Below are 7,500 nucleotides of genomic sequence, written 5' to 3'. Positions count from 1 at the left end.
GGGGGCAGAGGGGGGCTGGGGTCTGTAGTGAGCAGCGGTATCTTTATGTCACATGATGTTGCCGTTGCGACTGAGTGTCTAGATGGTTCTGGTATAAACCTGCCCCATTTCATCTGCTGTGGGACTGGATAATCCGGTTATGTTCTTGGCACCGCTCCAGGAGTCCTCAGAATGCAGTGTTTTTATCAGCACAGCAGGATGCCTGAAACAAGAATATCACCCTGGTAAACCATGGTGAATATGGTCTCGCCTACTGTAGGGGAGGCTGGTGGAGGTAGAAATCGGAGGACGGGCTCATTGCAATGCATGGAATGGAATGAGGAAATTCTTAGATCAATCAGAAATGCATCATTTCTCCAATAGGCAACGCTACGAAAACCTCTCTCCTTTAACTGAGCAATCAAAGCATCATTTGAATGCACATGATCCAAATTGGGAACGAACAAAACAGGTACATTATTGAGTAATTACAGATCTATGTCCCTCACATTTTGATGGGGCTGGTTATGGAGGACTGTTGTCAACACATCAGGATTCCTCAAGGCCTGACCATCCACCTGAGGAGCAGAGAGAAGTTATCACAAAGCCGTGTCGTCTGCCATGTCTAGGAGGCAAAGCCTCTAACACAGAGACTGTAGAGGCAGCTGTGGACCAGACTTACAGATGGGAGGGAGTGGGAGAAAGAGGGGAGGGAGAGGGGAGAGAGAGAGAGAGGGAGAGAGAGAGAGAGAGAGAGAGAGAGAGAGAGAGAAAGAGACAGAGACAAAGTGCGAGAGAGTGTGAGAGAGAGAGCAGATAGAGAGAGAGAGAGAGCAGATAGAGAGAGAGAGAGAGAGCAGATAGAGAGAGAGAGAGAGCAGATAGAGAGAGAGAGAGCAGATAGAGAGAGAGAGAGAGCGAGGGAGAGAGAGAGAGAGAGAACGCAGGAAGACAGTGGGACAGTGCTCATTAATCTTCGGCTCTAATCTGTTGATGAGATTATTCTGTTCTTCTCTTATTGCAGTTCATCGATAACGGCAGACAACAACACCATCAGTCCACATCACTAATCCACAGCTGGACTCCCTCGCTCACTACCATTAGACGAGCTGCACCACCTTGCTCCTACATTACACTAATGCTCTGATATTGATTCCTCCAACACATCTGAGATGTAGCGGTCGGGTGGGGGGGGGGGGGGGGGGGCAGGGGGGGGGGGCTGCATCTTTAGAAATATTCTAGCATTCCATTCCATTCTACTCCATTCTATTCTATGACATGCTCCCTATACCTATTCTACTCTATTCTATTCTATCTCGTGAGGTTCTATTCTATTTCTATTCCATTCCATATCATTCCATTCTGTTCTATTCTGTTCTATTCTATTCTATATCATTATATTCTATTCTAAAAGCTGTTCTACTATATAAGTACAGTTTGCTGCTGTGAATTTAGGTACTGATGACAATACAGTTTCTGTCAGTTTGGAACAGAATGTGTGGAGTGATATAATGATAGCTGCTATTGTACAAAGCTGAAGGTTGATTCCTCACGGGAGTTTTGGGAGAAGAGATTGGGTATGACCTCATCCCCAGGAGCAGGAGGACTTGTGTGATGAATGTCCCAGACAGCCATTCCAGGTCCATTTAGAAGTGCATGAGGTTGTTGGAGCTAGCTGTCAAATATTTGACAAACACCACCAATAAAGTCCTAATCTGTTTCCATGGAAACTCGGGAGACTTGAGCGCACGCACGCATGCACGCGCGCGCAAGCACGCACACGTACACACGCTCCTTGTGCGCTTTGCCACTGGATCTGCCTGATCCGCTGTTGTTACAAAGGGAACCAGACATTATCCAACGGCAGATAGTTACACCAATAATGTAATACATTTTCTGGGCTTTCTTTTTAATATGCTGGACAACTAAATAGGAGCTCAATGATCTGTAAATGGGGGGTGATTAGTGAACAGGCCTTTAGACAGATTGGAAAGAGAAAGTCAGAAAAATAACACAGAGACAGAGAGAGAGAGAGAGAGAGAGAGAGAGAGAGAGAGAGAGAGAGAGAGAGAGAGAGAGAGAGACGTGATCCATTTGTTATGGACAGGCTTTCATTCTGTGATAGTCTGTGACATCGTTGGCAGTAATATCATGTTTATGATCATGACAGTTAGTTGATGTGATCTCTGCTGCTGTCATGAACCATAAAGACCCCTGCCTGATGGTCATGGTGTGTGTGTGTGTGTGTGTTGGGCTGTCATGACACTTGTTTACAGGATATCTGATGCTTGATGAAAAGTCTTAGTGCTTTTAGTCTGGCTTTCTCTGGCGTATCTTCACTCTGGCAGGTGTTGGGTGTAAAGTGTGTGTGTGTGAGTGTGTGTGAGTGTGTGTGTGTGTGTGTGTGTGTGTGTGTGTGTCTGAGTGTGTGTGTGTGTGTGTGTGTGTGTGCGTGTATGTGTGTGTGTGTGTGTGTGTGTGCATGTATGGATGTATGTGTGTGTGCGTTTACATGTGTGTGTGTGTGTGTGTGCATGTATGTGTGTATGTGTGCGCGCATTTATGTGTGTGAGTGTGTGTGTGTGTGTGTGTGTGTGCGTGCGTGTATGTGTGTATGCGTGCGTGCGCTTATGTATGTGTGCGTGCGTGCGTGTGTGTGTCTGTGTGTGTCTGTGTGAGTGCGTGTGTGTGTGTGTGTGAGTGCGTGCGTGTGTGCGTACATGTGCGTGTGTGTGTGTGCGTGTGTGTGTGTGTGTGTGTGTGTGTGTGTGTGTGTGCGTACGTGCATGTGCGTGTGTGTGTGTGTGTGTGCGTGCATCGCTCCACTCTGGCAGGCGTTAGATTACCTCGTTGGACTGTCTGAAGACACTCTATCCTAATGTGTCTGAAGAGACCAGCTCCCAGGAAGGAAGACGGCTCCCCCCCAAACACACCTTACATACCTCACGTTACGCCACACGGCCCAACGGGGGACCCGTGGGTGGAGACTGTAATCCTATAGCCTAGTCTAGCTGTCATCACGACTAACAACTCCGCCATAGATGACTCATGTAATTGCTAAATTTGAAATAGCTCAGGGTGCAACTGGTCCATTGTATAGGAATGCTCTAATTATCTGCTCTTATGCAAGACTCCATGATAATTGACTGTGTGTTACTGTGTGTTACTGTGTTTTACTGTGTGTTACTGTGTGTTACTGTGTGTTACTGTTTTACTGTGTTTTACTGTGTTTTACTGTTTTACTGTGTTTTACTGTGTTTTACTGTTTTACTGTGTTTTACTGTGTGTTACTGTTTTACTGTGTTTTACTGTGTGTTACTGTGTTTTACTGTGTTTTACTGTGTGTTACTGTGTGTTACTGTGTTTTACTGTGTGTTACTGTGTGTTACTGTGTGTTACTGTGTTTTACTGTGTGTTAACCCTAAGTGTGTCATTGTGTTTACCAACATCATGCCAGAGCAGTGAGTATGCTCGTGGAGTGGACTGTTGAGGATGTGGTCATAGTGACTGCAGCACTGTGTTTGAGGTTACCTCACGGTACCCTTCCTTGAGTGTGTGTGTGTGTGTGTGTGTGTGTGTGTGTGTGTGTGTGTGTGTGTGTGTGTGTGTGTGTGTGTGTGTGTGTGTGTCTTGTGGTTCGTTTTGATAGGCTGATAGTGGGTGAAAGGGGATTGGATCAGGATCTGCTTGGATATGCTTTGAAAAATGGATTCCTTACAAATTGTTAACATATTTTTTTTCCAAAGAGGAAGCGAAGCCCTTCAAATACTTGTGGACAGGAAATGTAAACCTAGCAGCTGTTTTGTCAGCCTCTTGTGCATGTGTTGTTCTCAGCTCCTTTCAAGTGACTGTTTCATTGCTTCCTTCTGTACAGTAAAGTGTGTTTGTGTGTGTGTCTGTGTGTGTGTGTGTGTGTGTGTGTGTGTGTGTGTATAGTCAATGCACTCAGTGTGTCAGGTCTGGCATTTGCGTTATTTAAGAGTCATTTACTTAGTTTTATAGTTTTTTTAATGCTCCCCTCCCTGTTTTGATGTTAGTCTGTCCCCTGGCCTCCACTGCCTCCAGACCTCCCATCTGTGCTGAGACAAGACCCTCCTACAGTAGGCCACATCTGGCCTCGCCTCAGCCTGAGGTGTGTGTGTGTGTGTGTGTGTGTGTGTGTGTGTGTGTGTGTGTGTGTGTGAGTGATTCTGAAACCAGGCTCTCTCCCTCGCTGTATATGACACATCCTGTCCCTCTCCCCCACTTCCCTTCATGTGGCTCTGTGGTTGGTCGTTGATTGATTCTCCCTCTCTTATTGGCTGCTGGTTCCCACCTGGAGATCTGGCGACGAGGGTCCTGCCTGATGTCTTCCTGTAGGAATTTAATATAATATAATAAAACCGAATAAAATAGAATAGAATAGAATAAAATATAATATCATATTTAAGAACATCATAGAACAAAATTGAATAAAATAATAAAATCGAGACGCAATGTCCTGGATGGTAGCATCAAATACTAGATTCCCCAAGGTTTTTGCCTATCTTATAGAGGAAGTATTAAAGCTAGCGTATAGATCCCCCACTAAGGTGTTCACCTACCTGTATCTTATAGAGGAAGTATTAAAGCTAGCGTATAGATCCCCCACTAAGGTATTCACCTACCTGTATCTTATAGAGGAAGTATTAAAGCTAGCGTATAGATCCCCCACTAAGGTATTCACCTACCTGTATCTTATAGAGGAAGTTTTAAAGCTAGCGTATAGATCCCCCACTAAGGTATTCACCTACCTGTATCTTATAGAGGAAGTATTAAAGCTAGCGTATAGATCCCCCACTAAGGTATTCACCTACCTGTATCTTATAGAGGAAGTATTAAAGCTAGCGTATAGATCCCCCACTAAGGTATTCACCTACCTGTATCTTATAGAGGCGCTTACTGTAGAAATCTTATAGCCTTCACTTTTCTAAATGTATTCAAGCAAAGTGTACCTGGAGATCTGGTGACCAGACACCTGCCTGATGTCTTCCTGTAGAATATAATATAATAAAATATAATATAATATAATAAAACAGAAAAATGTAGAATAGAATAGAATAGAATGAAACAGAATACAATATAATACAATACAATAACATAAAAAATAATAGAATACGTTAGAAAATCATAGAATAAAATAGAATAGAATTCTCAGAGGCACAATGTACTGGATGGTACAAATAGAATACTCATAGATTCCCCATTACTGCTGTCTCATAGAAGAACTGGGAGGTCTTGCAACAGTCACTTTTCTAAACGTATTGAAGCAAAGTGTACTAGTGCTATATAACAGTCAGAGAGCATACACACAGTACACACATGTAAACCCAGCTGGGATACAAGCCCTCAGGAGAGGACTTCAACACATCACTGACTTTGACCCTGAAATAGGTTATCTGCAATTACACATTAATAACATATTTTTGTTTAATGTCTGCCGCTGGAAATTAAGATCAGATCAGATAAAGTCAGATCTGATTTAGTAATATAAGTATTACTGTATAATAAAATAGCTTGGACAGGGCACTTGATAAGCCTACTTTTGTTGCCAGGAAACTGCAGGGAGAGGTCCTTCACACAGTCATGGGTAAAGACTCTGCTGCCATCATGTGGCCAAATGCATCATTGCAGCACATTGAGCAACATCCTCAGTGAATCAGTCCTGAAAATCAGAGCCTCGTGTCATGTCATGTGAAATAGGCCAGTGATTCATCTACACCTACAGTTAGTGGCGGTGAATGTATGTTTTGGCAGTAGAGTTCAGATGTTTTCCTTTCACAACAACTCAGAGCCAATCCAAGCTGAGATGTGCTTCGCTGTACTGGGCTGGTCGGGTGACACATCCGCCTGAGTTGATGCAACAGTGCTTGAAAAGTGTGAATGGAAAATATTTGGATCAAAAATGTTTGGGTCAGCCCTGTAGCGTGTAAGGCCCCTGAGCACGTCCTTCTGCTTGAAGGGAGAGAGGAACTGATTAAAAGAGAGGTTTGTTGCTTTGTAGTCAGTGTACTTCATAACACTGACATCATAACACATATGCACACACATAATCATCCATCTGCTGTTTATATTACTTATACTGCTTATACTGTTCATATTGTTTATACAGTTCATACTGTATATTTTTTAGTACTTCTATTTTATTTTATTTTATTCTATTTTAAAACGTATTGTATTGTTGCACTACTCTGTGGCACTGTCACTTTTGCATTTCACTGTATACTTGTATGCACGTGACAAATAAAGAATCTTGAATCTTGAATCTTGAATCTTGAATCTTGAATCTTGAATCTTGAATCTACTTCTGAGAAACCCAGAGGAAATTGGAACAACTAGAAATAACAACTAGAAATATAACAAGTAGAAATAATCGATGTTAGCCACTGTGGAATCAAAACAGAATCATTTAATGGGTTTGCTTATTTTAGCAGTATTTATCTGAAAGAAACATAAGTTAGAGAGCTTGTAAAAAAAACACACTGCACTACATCTAAAAAAAAAAGAAAAAAGAAAGTTCATTCTGAAATTATTGTACACAACACATAATAATACACTATGTACAAATATAAATAAATACAATTCATAAGAAAATACTAATTGGGTTCTTTTTTATCAATAAAGTAGCCAAATCAATCTTAGACAGTAGGTGTGTCCTTACACAGCAGTTTCCACATACAGCCCTGTAGATGGACGCCTCTGAGACTGGTGATCCCAGTGAGACTGTGGCAGTCTACAGCAGGGGAGGCTGGTGGAGGTAGAAATCGGAGGACGGGCTCATTGTAATGCATGGAACGGAATAAGGAATGGTATCAAACACATTTCTACCTCCACCAGCCAACCCTGGTCTACAGTGATCAGTCCCAATCCGAACATGGCTGTTAGAATGACAGTACAAAAACGTCCATAATGATTAGGGCCAGGAGTTTTTCCTGGTCAGGTCACATGGACAGAGTTAAAAAAAAATCCTGGCCTTCGTCAGGATGTCCTGGGCCGTCTCAAACATGATGTAGATGTTCTACTGTAGATGTTGTAGTCCAGGGTATGATCTAGTCCAGCTTTAGGCAGATGTTCTAGGTATTCTAGTCCAACTTTAGGCAGATGATCTCTGTGTTTTAGTCCAGGGTGTAGATATTCTAATCCAGAGTATGTGTTTCTCAATATCTAAGTCCAGGATGTGTAAACCAAATGTTCCAGTGTCGATGTTGGAGTCCAGATGTTCTAATCCAGATGTTCTAGTGTTGATGTTCTAGTGTCAATGTTCTAGTGTTGATGTTCTAGTCCAGATGTTCTAGTGTCAATGTTCTAGTCCAGATGTTCTAGTCCAGATATTCTAGTCCAGATGTTCTAGTGTTAATGTTCTAGTCCAGATGTTCTAGTCCAGATGTTCTAGTCCAGATGTTCTAGTCCAGATGTTCTAGTGTTGATGTTCTAGTCCAGATGTTCTAGTGTTGATGTTGTAATCCAGATGTTCTAGTCCAGATGTTCTAGCCCGGAGGTTCT

The sequence above is a fragment of the Argentina silus genome, assembly GCF_951799395.1.
Source record: "Argentina silus genome assembly, chromosome: 2".
NCBI lineage: Eukaryota > Metazoa > Chordata > Actinopteri > Argentiniformes > Argentinidae > Argentina > Argentina silus.
Note: the sequence above shows the minus strand (reverse complement) of the source record.